Source organism: Neopelma chrysocephalum, unplaced genomic scaffold, assembly GCF_003984885.1.
Source record: "Neopelma chrysocephalum unplaced genomic scaffold, ASM398488v2 Primary Assembly neopelma1_42, whole genome shotgun sequence".
In the NCBI taxonomy this organism is placed as follows: Eukaryota; Metazoa; Chordata; class Aves; order Passeriformes; family Pipridae; genus Neopelma; species Neopelma chrysocephalum.
The window spans coordinates 9516484-9530914 of NW_020897700.1; the positions used below are offsets into that span (position 1 = coordinate 9516484).

Genomic DNA, 14431 nt, shown 5'->3' on the forward strand with positions numbered 1-14431 from the left:
GCGACCTTGGAAGTCATTTGAAACCACTGCCTATTCATGGCTTCAGGTGTACTGACGTAGATGAAGAGAGGAGTTCAATTGCATTAAAACAAAAAAAGAATGAACAAAAACCCAGAATATTTGTATATATCTGATGTTAGCTTTGTGTAAGAGAAGTACAACCCATCTTCCATATGAATCTTTGTGAGATCACATATGTGAACATCTTAGCAGGATATGCCACTTGGAAGATATAAAGGTCTGTTTCTTATTCAGGGATCTTAAAGAATTTTAAAAATTATCTTTTGGAATAAATACTGAGTGCACTTAGTATTGAGATGCCTGCCTGTATGAACATGAATAAGAACTGGAGATACCTGTTACTCTATTGATTGATCTTGATTATTACTGTCCTCATATTATCAAAATTGTTCCCTTTACTGAGAAGGATACAGTAAGGTACAGTTCAATTAGAAGAAACTGCAGTAGTGGAAATTTAAATTTGTAAAACCAAAGTGGTAGAATCACTGGCCTCGTTTAGCCTGTGGTGGCTAAATGGGCAATGGAAGAGAATGTCTTACATTGGTTTGTTATACATGCTAGTTTCAGCTCTCAGATCTTATCCAGGGATACATTTGTATATCTACATAAAAGCATATCCCCAAACAGCAGCAGGTACAGATATTTCAAAAATAGCCTTTTAGTTTCTTTCTCATAAGCACACTACAAAACACACATTCATGTTGGATTTTAGTTTAAGTACTTAGTCCAGGGTAAAGGAGGAGCACCTTTCAAATACTTGAAAAAATTAGAAGAAATGACCCTGTCCCCAAGTATGACATATTTTGCTAGAGTAACATTCAATACATCCCTTCCAAAGTGGAAAACAGACTAAATTAAATGCCAAGAAAGCAAGGAAGTAACAACAATGTATTTCAGCAGTGCAGGTATTGTGATCATACATATATGACAACAAATCACCAATCAATAAATATTCTTAAGCATTCAGCTGAACCAAAATTATATATACAACCTAGAATAAATGATGTATACCTACAATTCCTTACTTTTCCATTCTGAAATGACCATAGTCTAATCTAATAGTTCCTAGTCAAAATCCATATTTGATTAAAACCAAAATAAATCTAAGAATGTATGCGTAAATATATTTAAAACTATTTGTATAAATGCTATTCTGGGTATTTTTACTGCTTATTTCTCTTTTGCTCACAATGAGCACAAAGTAAGATTAAATTTTTTGATTTTGCTAGGAAAATCATATCCAGAATCTACAAAGCTCTATCATTAGAAGCTGCTTTATCAACAAATACAAGTCTTAAGCTATATTCTGAAAATAAACCAAGAAAGACAACTAGTACTGCATAGAGAAAATGCATGGAAATATGAAAATTTCCCATCCTTTCCAGACCATTATTTCAATATTAATTAGTTACTAGATTAAAAAAAAAAAAATCAACAGCTGGTCAGTTTTGTCACATGCAACATTAGATCTGCAAATATCTTTTTTTGGGAATATCTCTTATGTTCACAGTTCCATGGGTGTGATACCATACCCCTCCTTACACTGTCCTTTTGTCACATGCAAGAAAAAACTGTATTACTCAGCAATTACAGAACACATTTAAATTAAATATGACAACATATCTAGGAAATGAGAAAGGAATAAAAGCTGGTACAAAAAAATCTGATAATGAAGACTTTAGTTCTGATGACTAAGTGATACAATATCTAAAGCCTTTTCCAGCTTATTGAGATTTTTATTCTTTTACATAGAAAGAGAGCAAGCAAGAAGGGGAGGGGGCCAGGGGAAGAAGAATCTGTGGTCTGTAAATGATCAGCACAAAAAATAAATTATAGTCAAGTAACTGAACTTTTCTGATGTGTAAATTGAATCATTCCCACACGCTGGTGTTTTATAATTAAAAGACCCTTTTCACTGTGGGAAATTTTACTGAATTTTGTATTAAAAGAAGAAACAAACCATCAATCAGGAGGAGGTAGGGGAACTCAAAGAGCTCAACCTATTAAACTTAAAGAGCGTAGTCGAATTCTGAATGACTTGCCCTAGGAAACTGTAGCGCTTTTAAGGCAGCTACTGTACAAACATTAACGAGCAGAACACGTTTCTGATCGCTGTTCTAAAATCTTTTGTAGTCATATAGAGGAACACACTCTCCATTTGGTGTCACAAAATGCAGAATATGGTTGTAAATGGACCCTTTTTTGAGGTTCACAAGCTATAAATTACTTGACTTTGGTTACCATTGAGAAAAATCACTGAGCTAAAAGCCAAAGGAAGAAAACCTAAACTCCATGTACTTGTTCAATTCAGTACAGTTGTTATGTGAGTACTTATCAGACAGTAAGGTTTGCTCACAGCCAGATTGCTGCCAAATTCAAACATTTCTGAGTGGACACCAGTTCAGAGCTCTGGTAACTTAGGTGCTTTCAGCTGAGCTGAATTACAAATTACATTTGCAAATTATTAATCTAAAGAGGGCCATCATTAAAAAGCATCACAATAGGGCATACATAGGCAACAGTAGTTTCTTGTGGAAACTTGAGAGTGCTCACAAGAGATTTAATAGGTAATTTTAAGAATTTTATTATTTATTCAATTATGTTCTATTCTTGATGAGTCTGGTATCAGGGCAGAGAATTTATCACCCTAGATATTCCTGCTTGAACAAAACATTTATATCTGTCAAAGTTTGTGCTCTGTGAATTTATCCCATTTTATATTTTGACCTGCACTGTTATTGCAACAACAATAAATTAGATATAACAGTATAAATTGTTGATAATGGGCAAGTCAGTAGAAAATGTATACTGAGCACATACTGGCCTATTAAAATTTTGTAGTCTGCTGTATTCTGTCAGCTAGACAGTGGGGTGTCATTTTAAAAACACCAATACAATACACAGGACCCACCAGAGCTTGAGGTTGTAGGATGTTTCATCCTACCTTTAGCTTTCTATGTGGTGTTATGTGAGTAGGTCTCTGAAGAGCCAGGGATCTGCAATGAGATTATGAAGAATTTGGTTATCAAACATTTTTATTTTGTAATTGTTTATTTATTATTACAGAATACAACAGTAGCTTCAAAAATCAAAACAGGATATGATAGATGATAATTTTTTTCTTCACCATTATTTTCCTCTATGCATTGTGATATACGATGTGTTCATAAACTGTGTATCTTTCCTAAAGTCTAAATGAGATGCAGATTATCTGTAATAAAATATTTATTATAGCTACTGCTGGACTGACATGTTACTATGCTGTAAAATGCAATTTTATTTCTCTGAACCATATGGAAGTGTTGACTGTATGTTGAATACTGAATGTAAAAATGGCATTTTAGAGATCTATGTTCATTGTACCTCATTTGCTTTCACATATGATTCCTTCACGTCACACATTTTCCTTTCTGACACTGTGGAAAATGGACCATGTGGCTTGAGAATTTAATAAAAATTTTAAGAGGAAGGTCTTCCTAACTTCAGCACAGTTGACATGAATTTTCAACTGCAACTTAGCAATTTTGTTGGTGTATGAACTAGCAAACATATTATAAATCTCCCTGTCATAGCTTTGCAAAGCAAACATATTCAACCATAATGTACATAAAACATATGGAAAAGATACTCTTTTAAAGAAAAACAAACCTAATGGCACTTAGAATATATACAAAGAGCTATTTTCAGAAAGTATTTTTCATAAATATTGCAAGCGTACAGTGTTCCGAAGTAAACTATAAAATGATTTTTTGGTTTAATAAACAAGAATTTGGGAGTATTTCACATGTAAAGACTGAGCTTTAATAAATGAAATGGATACATGGAATAAAGCCCTTGCAAATGACAAAAGTATCTGAAAATCTTATTTCATTCTTATCTTTCTTGCATTCCAATTATGTTCACATTGTACTGTCTACCAAAATGGGAAGGAAAAAAATTACAATATGTCGAACTGAACAACCACAATTTTTTGTTGCTAGAACTCCTCTTCAAACAAGAATCCAAACAACCTACACAGTTTTTCTCTGAGCCTTTAATGAAGCTGTGATTTTGCAACTGATAATAATTTAAAATGATGGATGGAATGTGAAAAAAATGCACACTTCCTATATCTCTTTAAATACTTTTTCCCATGACAAAATGTTTTCATTTCACTGTGCTTTCTCATTTTAAATATGTGGTGTCAAGGAGCTTTTTCCGGTGTTTGTTTGTTTTTTAAATATTTTATTTTATTTCTTTTTTATTTCAAGCAAAATAAGTCAAGTGTAAAAGATCAGCACTCTCTGGGATTTTTTTGTTTTTAAAGGTATGTATTAGACTGACTGGTCAAAGAATTAGATGAGGAGGTATCAATATGATCGAAATAATGGTAATGTACTTTTAATGTACTTGTTTGGCTGGGAGAGTTAATTTTCTTCATTGTAGCTAGTATGTGTTTGTGCCATGGATTTGTGGCCAAAGCAGTATTGATAACACAGGGCTGTTTTCAGGGCTGTATGTGCTGAGCAGAGCTTACACAGTGTCAAGGCCTTCTCTGCTTCTCGCACTGTCCCAGCAGAGAGTCAGTTGGCCATACACAAGGAGCTGGGAGATGACAGCTGACCAAAGGGATATCCCGCACCATATGAGGTTGTGCTCAATCAAAAAAGCTGGGGAAAGGAGGAGGAGGATGGAATGATTGGAGTTATGGTACTGTCTTTCCAGATAACTGCTATGCATGATGAAGCCCTGATTTCTTGAAAGCAGCTAAACATCTACCTGCTGATGAGAAGTAATACATGAATCCCTTATTTGGCTTTGCTTGTGCTCACAGTTTCTGCTTTACCTATTAAACTGTCTTTATCTCATGAGTCGTCTCACTTTTACCCTTCTGATTCTCTTTCCCACCTCGCTTGGGGGCAGTAGTTGGCTGCATGGGACTTGGCTGACTACCTGGATTAATCCATAAAAAGCAGAAAAGTCATTCTTAATATTGTCTCCAAACGTCTGGCAGGCACAGACTAAGAGGATAAGCATCCTATTTTTAACTTCTGGAGAAACCTGGCTAAATGCTACATTAGATCATAAGACTGACTGGCTGTAATAATAATGGCCAGTCTTCACGAACGAAGATTTTGGGAAAGGTCTTTTACCTTTCCAGCCTGCGCAATGGATTTTTTAGGTGAGACGCAGCATGCGCTGAACTGAGCCCACCCTTTAATCCTAAGGTTCATCTGCCGGGGCCAAGCAAGCTTGGACAATGGCAGTGAGGTCCTCAGGACGTAGGTTTGTTTAGAGTGACCTTCTCATAGATGGATGGCCACACAGGGCTAACGAGCTCCATCTGTCCGGGGGGACTGGGATTCGAACCTGGGTCGCAGCGGTGAGAGTCCTGCATGCTAACCACTAGGCCACCAGGGGTCCCCTGGTACACCCCTGGCTGTACACCCTGAAAAAGTGGGTAGATATTGGATGTGTGCATCCAAGTTCTACCTGAACCATGAAAATAATTTCCTGTGGTATCTCTAGATACAAATGTAAACATGAGAGAAGAAAAATACTAATATAAAATTGTAGCAATATGGTGGTAAGGTACTAAAATCTAAAAGATCAATATTAAAAATGTTCTAACACACGGTGACCAGTTACCACATCGTTGATTCATACCATGTGAGAAACTTTTTTCTTGGTATAAACACAACTACAAAACGGACTTGTACCTAATTTCCCCACCTAGTGTCTAAGCATTCGTACTTGTGTCTTCAAAGTATCTGCACCATAGATCTTAACATAGCCTGCTTCTGGACCCCAGACAGAAAAGAGCTTTATGGCAACCTTGTGTTTTCTATATATGTTATCACTTTCAGGAATGAGTTCTTAGTTGTGACTTTACGACTGTGAATAACAGATACTTAAATTCAAGAAAAAGCAGGAAGCTTTATATCTCTGCTCTCTTCAACATTTCCTATTTCTAGATTTAGGTGATCGTTCTTGTGCTCAAATTTCTTCCCTTCATGATTTCATTTCTGAGGTGCCTAACTGTCCTGATTCACTTAATGAGCATTTCTGAATATATTCTTAACATTGCACACTTGAAAGTCAGGCTTGGTGACACCCACTGCCCACATATTTAACTCCCTTTGATGCTCTGATCTTCATTTATTGGAGCATGATCAAAGAATGCTGCCCTCAGAAACATGGGAAAGAAAACTGAAAATAGCAGCCAAAGTCCAACAAATAGCAACAGAGGCTTATCCCCGATCAGCTCTTTCTGAGGTGCTCAGATGTAGAATTCTTCAGTTTCACCTGATTCAGTCCAATTAATCAGTCTGTTGGTTTTAACAGGAAACGTAATCTTTGGCAGAGGGGTTGCGAATAGGAATTTTAAAATTAAAAAAGTGACTGTTAATCAATAGTAGCTCATCTCATGCACAGGCTCTCACATTAGACCTGGGACAGGTATCCCAGCATCATGGAAGGCACATCTAGAGAAAAGGAAGAGGAATTTATTGTTGTCAGAGCGTGTAAATGGCCAAACATTAACAAGAAAATTAAAATTACATCCAATTGTTCGTAACTAGCTTCTGGAAACAGACAATGGAAAGTCATATAGTCCAGACAACAGGGCAGCAATATGACTGCCTTGCCTCAGCTGCCTTTCCAAGAGGCAGCAGGTCTTAATCCCTGCAGGACAAGACACAGGGTTATACAATGACATCAGTTTCTAGCAGTCAGCTAGAGACAGTGATCCTTGCTTACCACTCACACAAAGTCAGTGAAATCTATATTATACATTTTGAGGTGGAACATTTTATCCCATGGAGAAAGTGTAAAATAGAAGAGATGGTAAAACATCAATGCTATTTTATTTTAAAAAATGACTCAAAAAAACTTATAAAACTTTACTGCTGCCTGCCAGATAAAACACTGAAATGATGGAGAACATCCTATCTGTTTGACTATTAACTTTAAAGTTCTACCAGCTTGGAACTCGAGTGATTATATTGCTATGTTAACATCCATGAGAAAGCTTAAACTGATTTGAATTGTGGAAGAATACCTTGCACACCAGAAAAGTAGTTTTCAGTTTCAGGACACTGAACTTCAACTTCCTCCTCTTTTGCCCAGTTGTATGTTGAGATAGTAAAATTAGGTAGTGAGTTTTTCTATACAAACCTTCTTTCTCCACCTTTGTTGGTAGGGACTCTTGAGAACCCTAAGAACAATGACTCAAGTGTTTGTAAATTGAGGAGCTAGCATAAGGTAGAGTGATGTTGCTATCTAACAAACTACAATTTATGACACTGAAACTAAGCAGGTAAGTATCTTCTCTCAAAATGGGACCCTTCCCACAGTACAAGTTATAAGGAACAGAATGGATAGCGCTAGACATTGATCATCAATGCAAAGAAGCAACCTGGCTACTTCTGTGAATAGTCCTTTTTTATAAATTGTATTTAAGCCATGTTCCTAGACACAGGTGGAAAAAAGTCCTCAGCCGAAGATCACGTAGGGAATTTTTATTTACTAGTTGATTGAGTTGAATCATTAGCACAATTGATCCGAAGTTCTTAGTAACAAATGCATTAGAAACAGCCAAAAGTTGCTGTTCTGTGGATAATAAATAACGCCAGGTTCTCAGCATCAGCCTCATGCAGTATGAATGGATGGCCTTTACAGCCTACTGTGGTAAACAACAATCTACTACCATGATCCAGAGATGCCAGGAACCAGGGACCGCAGTGTTTGTACTAAGAATAGAAACTATGATGTAAACAACTAGGTAAAACTGAAAGGCACAGTGAGAACCTCAGGTCCAGGAAAATCCATCTGGCTAAAATTCATGTAAAAAATACAATGAAAACTAAAAAATATAGATAGATATTCTGTGCAATGTGCTCTAGGATGACCATGCTTGAACAGAGAGATTGGACCAGATGACCCATTGTGGCCTTTTCCAACTTTACCCATTCTGTGACTCATGATATATATATATATTCATACATATAGTTTATATAGAACAAACATACATAGAAAAATATGTATCAAATACTATGGTTATGTATATGTAGTTATTTTATGCGTTTATGTTTGTATAAATTTTAATTTTATACATCTTCAGTTATATATAACTAAATATATAATTGTTCTGTACAAAATTGTTACATTGTTGCTTGTGTGAAAAAACAAGTGTACTCTATAGACATATTTTATAACCTTGTCACAGTAAAACCCAATAACATAACTGTCTATTAGTTATAAAAAAATATCTCCTTCTACAGAAACTCACATTTTTTATATAATTGCAACAGGAGGATATCTATATGGTCTCTAGGGAACCTCAACATGCTGTTAATTAATTTGGTTACTAACAGTGATGTACATTCACTAGAGCTTGTGACACTAAATTTGAACAGTTTTGAAAGACAACCTTGGATTATGCAACATTTTAATATTGAAGTGTCATTACTTAGAAACTATGTACTTCAGCTCATGAACGACTGTTGGGGTTTTTTTGTTGAAGGATCTTTAGTGCATTTTCTATGTCTGTGATATGCTTTTCCATAGAACAGATTTTTAACATATTATCTTCATGTTCACAGTGTTACTGGTAAAACCTGCTGAGACGCTATAAAGATGCCAGTTACCTGTCATACATGCTTAAAATAATTGGTATCACAGGAAAAGTAACACAAGAGGAAGCAGCATTAAAGAACAAGTCTCTCTGTGATATAATGCAGAACATATGTTAAAAATATGTGTAATAATTAGAGCACTGTGCATCCCTTTTCATATCAAGCCTGGGACTGCTTAAACTGTTTGTAAGTATGAAGTTCATGCTATGACTACTGGCTCCATTGAACAAAAGACCACTTACTTCAGTTGTGTGTTCACCCATAGCACGCAACTGTTTCAGCTTCATGTTGTCTCACACCAAGTCCGCTATACAAAACAAATGGGAAACCAAACTACACTTTTGCTATGAAATATCTACTGGAGTTTTCTTAATAGAAAGGAAGAGTAAAGCATGAGAAAAACTGGGATATTTAATTGCTTCAATTATTATGAACAAGGCTACATTAATTTTTACACTTTTATTAACTTTTCAACAAAGCTTTGAATAAGCATAAACCAGCAATGTGCCCTGTCTTTTCAATATGGATTTATTTCTTAAACAGAAGAATGGGTTTTTTTGTTTGCATGGAATACAATTAATTTTGCTGCTGATGGCACTATGAAAAATTTATCCTATCTAATAAAGGTGTAGATTGAAAAGTATCAATATATATTCTTGAAAAGTCAAAAGATGACTGCATATATGAAGGCACTTTTAGGAGTATAAATACTGCATTTCTACATTTAATTTAGATTAAGATGTATCATGATTATTATCATTATCATATGCATAGACCTCTTTTCTGCCCTTCCCTTGGTTGTGTGTGTTTAGATCATGAGAAGCATTCAGATGAAACCAAGAATAGGCAATGTACATGGAATGATATGACGAGCATATATGACCACAGATTACCACTGAACACTTAGGACAAATTTTGGTAGTTCTGAGAACATATTTGAACACCAGTCATCAGACAATTTTAGTATTCAGAACTGTACTGTCTAAAATCTCAAATTATTGTTAATTAAATGGAGTCTGCCTTTTAAAGGAACTCTATTTCCTCACTGATGAATCAAATAATTACTATTTTAAAGAGTCTTGAGATTAGATTATGGACCAGCAAAAGTAGTGTTTCTAAGAAGACACAACAAGATGCTGAAAATGGATGTTTTTCAGTACCAAGACCTCTGCTATCAGACCACAGTTCTGATCCCAGCCCAAGCATGCAACATTTTCAAGTGGTTTTTGCCCCCTTTTTCCAGCTGCCAGCATCAATGAAAGTGGTACACAGATTTCACCAGTCTCCGCATTTAAACCAGACATGTGAACATACAGTAGATAATTTAGACTCTTGAATGCTTAAATTTGAAAATGTCAAACCTTCTCCTTTCCCTCTGAATCCAGAAGTTGTATCATTTCTCTCTTATGCTTTATCTATGTATTATATGCATGGTATCTACTTAACTATTTCTATTGAACTGACAAATTGTAACGAAATACAAATTTCCTTCAAATCATTTAATTTATATTGTGTCATACACTTCCACTAACTCTGCAAGTTATGCAGAAACATAATCACTGTCTGGTAGTTGATTAGGTTAGTATTAGATAAGTTGTAATTAGAGCAGAAAATTCAGTAAAAACTGCTGTCATGTATTTTAGAGGTAACATAAAAGTGTCAAATAAATAAAAATGAATAGAATAGAATGCAATTTATTCTTTTCAAAGATTTCTTGCAATGGATGTCACAAAAATAACATCCAAGTCTAAGTTAGTTTTGAAATATACAAAGTCAAAGGAGACCTTGCTCACTAAGACTAGATAACCACCCTAGGCTAAACTTGTGTGTGGCTTTGGATACAATGTCCTTTGCACTTCTTTTTATTTTTGAAGTCTTTTTAGAAAGGTGTAAACCAGGGAGATGAGAAAAGTGGAGCTAAGCCTTTTAAGGGGTTTGACGATTTGCTCTTCAACACCTATAACTGGATTTACTTACAGAAACCAAGTGAAATAATTAAAAAGCTTATGCTGAACCACAAACATTTGCCTCAAGCATACATTTTTTAATCAAACTTTCTGATAATACTTTGCAAGGATGTAAATTTTATCTCCAGATTACTTTGGAAGTTTGGAATAAAACATGTAAAAGAGGGTAGGCCTTTAAATCCAAGAAGTGCTTTGGGAGAAACCAATGCTCTAGAAAAATATGGCTACTGATAGAAAACAGTGGGATATAACTGCCCTTGTCAACCTTGAACACTTAGTGACTAAATATCAGGAAAAAAAAAGTCAATATTACACCAACTGTGCACTTAACTATGGTGTTTCTGCGTTCACGTGGAGAACACAAAAATCAATTAATTGTGTGAGAGATACAATCCTTTCAGAATTCAGTCAATGCCCTGATTTATTAATGCTATTGATTACACTGAACTAAATATGTAATATGAAGACCTGCCATGTCGAAATGTAGCTCACAGTTTCCAGTTTAAAGATTTGACTTTCTTCTTTATTTTTCTTTCCTGTATCCTTGAGACCAACTCTACTAATATAAATTGGAATTCTGTGAAAAGATCTATGCCAGTTATACTTCTCCAAGTCTGCAGAAAAGTGCTTGGTATTGCCTTTTACTTTCATACTTAAATATTTATACACAGAAACTCCTTTTCTAAGATCTGAGACAAGATGGACACAAAATATAATTGCAATTAGAGATATGCTGAGCTTCCAGAAAAAATATGTCTAGAGACTAAGTCATGAAGAATACCTGCTGATTTCTGGGTAGTGTAGGTACTTAACTCACCTGCATGCTGTGCATCTAGTTACTGTTTGTATTTCACAGGAGAGATCCATTACCCATATCAATAGTGGCAACCAATTATAACCAGAACATATTACTTCAACTATCATAATATATTAGGTTGCAAGTGGCAGATCATGAAGATGATCTACGATAATTAGAGCAAACTGACAGCAAGTTATGCACGTGTGTTATTCCTCAGAAAACAACATTACATGCAAAAATCAACATTCACCAACACTATAGGCAGGCTGGAGTCTTCGCCTTCCTCCTGCAGTTTGCAGTGACAGGAACACTGAAGACCACCTCTCATCATTTACACCAAAGTACTAATGCTTCTGCTTATGAATTATGATTTTTACTGGCAGAGTTTCTATTCTCCTAACAGCATATTTACCTTGTTTTACACTAAAGAGGTACACATTATCATGAGTAAAATATCAATAGAAAAGCAGACAAAAATGTAGTGTTTGTCTCTGTGTAAAATATGTCTATCCTGAAAAAGTGTTCTCACTGACTATATCTAATTTATGTCTTTTTATTGGTCTGAAATTGTTTAAGAAATTCACATTTTCTGTAAAAGAAAGCAAGATCTGATTAACTTTTTTTAATATAAACTCAACTAATACAAGCAAGAATGAACAAGTTCAGCTGAAATGTGGGAAAAAAATGATAAAGTCTCTTGCTATGTGCACATACCAAATTTGAAACCTAATACAGGCATCTGTGCACTAAGATATAGAGAACATACATTGCCAACAAAGCAATTACAGTCAGTGAGGCAATCTCTGCTAAATCAAATGAGGGTGGTTGGATGCCGTAACAGGCTCCCCAGGAATTTGGTCACAGAACCAAGCCTGACAGAGTTCAGGCAGTGTTTGGATGATACCCTCAGGCACATGGTGTGACTCTTGGGAATGGGCGTGGGGCCAGGAGTTGGACTTGATGATTCTTGTGGGTCCCTTCCAACTTGGCATATTCTGTGATTCTGTGATACTGTGAAACTGAACTCTTTCATCATCACTGAAGTAATCATGGTGGATACAGTGAAGTTCCCTCAGAAGATCTTGTATACCTTATATTTCTCTTCCTACAGATAAGACAGAGATTCTTGTAACTAAAGGTAGATAATTTAATCTTTTTGATTTTCTGATCTTTATTTGTTAGTCTTAACAAAAATAAGCAAGGGCATTTGAAGAAATGGAGCTTGATTTCTGGGTGAATCTTTTATGTTCATTTGGATTTGTGGTATCTTCAAAAGATAACAGAACTATTGTGCCATGGCATAAATGACACGGCATTTCATTTAATTTTTACATACTGAAAGGTAACATAGCTTTATACACATTACCAGTTTGATTCTCCATTGATATTAATGAAAGTTTTTCTACCAATCTGAATTAGCTGCTTCGATACTATCTATATAATAATATGTAGGACTTGCAGAGAAGTGCTGAAAATGTCACGAGTTTGCCAAATTTGAAACCCACAAAAAAAATTGGTGCCACACAGCACTTGCAGTCTGAAAACTAATGTTTAGGAAGCAAGTGACACTAGAAAGTAAAGTGAATAGAAGTTGAAGGGTCAAAATTAAGACAATTTAGTTTTAATACTCTGTGATTAATTTTGTATGCAAGTTTTCATTCAGTTGCATAGCAATGTGGAAGAATTTCCTGTAACTGTCCAAGTTCCATGTAAATTTCATTTAATCATAGAAATGTTTGTGTTTTGGAAGGGATCTTCCAAAACAATCTAGTTCCAACTCCCCTGCCATGGGAAGGGATGCCCCTTGCTCAACGAGGTTGCTCAGGGCTCCATCCAACTTGGCCTTAAACATATCCTTTGTTAACATGATGTTAACATGATATATTTTTAAAATATATTCTTTCTCTTCCTCTCATAAAGAGCAAGCAAATAAAGTTTACTTATTTCATGACAGTTGCATAGCCTTTCATTGTCTGGGTAGCAATTCTACATCACTGTAGTTTACCATTTCTCAACTCGACATTACTAATTGAGGATGTATCAGTAAAGGATGCATCAATATTGTACTGTGACCTCCTTTATTAGAAAGAGTTTTTGGGATTTCTCTGGGAACATGTAATTCAAGAGTCCTCCCTGATGACAGTTCCATCAGGTAGAGGTATTTGTTTGAAACAACAGATGTGAATGGTACACAGAAGAGGAATGAGTGAAATGGTGCCAATAAATACAACTCAGTCTATGTGGGAATAAATATCCCTTTCTATACATTCAAAACAGTGGATTCTAAATTCTGCTTCAAAATAGAATATGGGAGTCATTGTGACTAGTTCTCTAAAAGCACTAGCTTCCAACCCCAGTCAAAAAAACCCTGCATTAGAACATCAGAAATTATTAGGTAAAAGGAAAAACACAGTGGGAAACTTTTTTTTAATGCAATAAATCCATCGACTGTATATTCAAGTTCAACACTTAGTTTCTGATCACTGCATCTCAAGAAAAAAAAGGTAGAAAGAATACAGAGGGACTCTGAAGTCATTCCATGCTAGAAGACGGTGGAATGGACCATGGTTCATAAGCCTGAAAAAGAGATAATTCAATAAGGATATGATAAAGGCCTATATAAAGATATATAGGGAATTCTCATTACTATGACATTAGAATAGGAATCTTTCATTTCAACTATCACAAGAGAAGTTGTAACAAACAAACACAATGGTTTCCTAAACAAATTCGTAATTAAGTTGTGCAAGTCAGCATCACAAGATGATGAACCCCAAAAGCATGAATAACTCAAAAGGCCTAGTGGGTTCATTAATACTTATCAAACATAAAGACCCAAATATGGCCTCTGATATAACAAGACTGTAGGCCACTGCCTACCAAGTGGTGGGAGAATACACACAGGGAAGAATTGCCCAGAAACATTTCTTGTACTCTTCCTTTAGAAGTTCCTACTTGTTTGACTCAATATGTTGGCATCTTATGCATCAAAATTAAACCATGCTAGACTGATCCCTCTCTTTAATAAA

General features: G+C 35.3%; 1 protein-coding gene across 1 annotated transcript in view; it reads right to left on the reverse strand.

Moving 5' to 3' along the window:
• The window catches only part of TENM3 (teneurin transmembrane protein 3), a 1346985-nt gene that overhangs the window by 469125 nt on the left and 863429 nt on the right, over positions 1-14431 (reverse strand). Inside the window, exon 10 of the mRNA XM_027676660.1 lies at positions 2933-3017. The gene's annotated coding sequence lies outside the window, so the exon portion shown is untranslated. The remainder of the gene's footprint in view (positions 1-2932; positions 3018-14431) is intronic.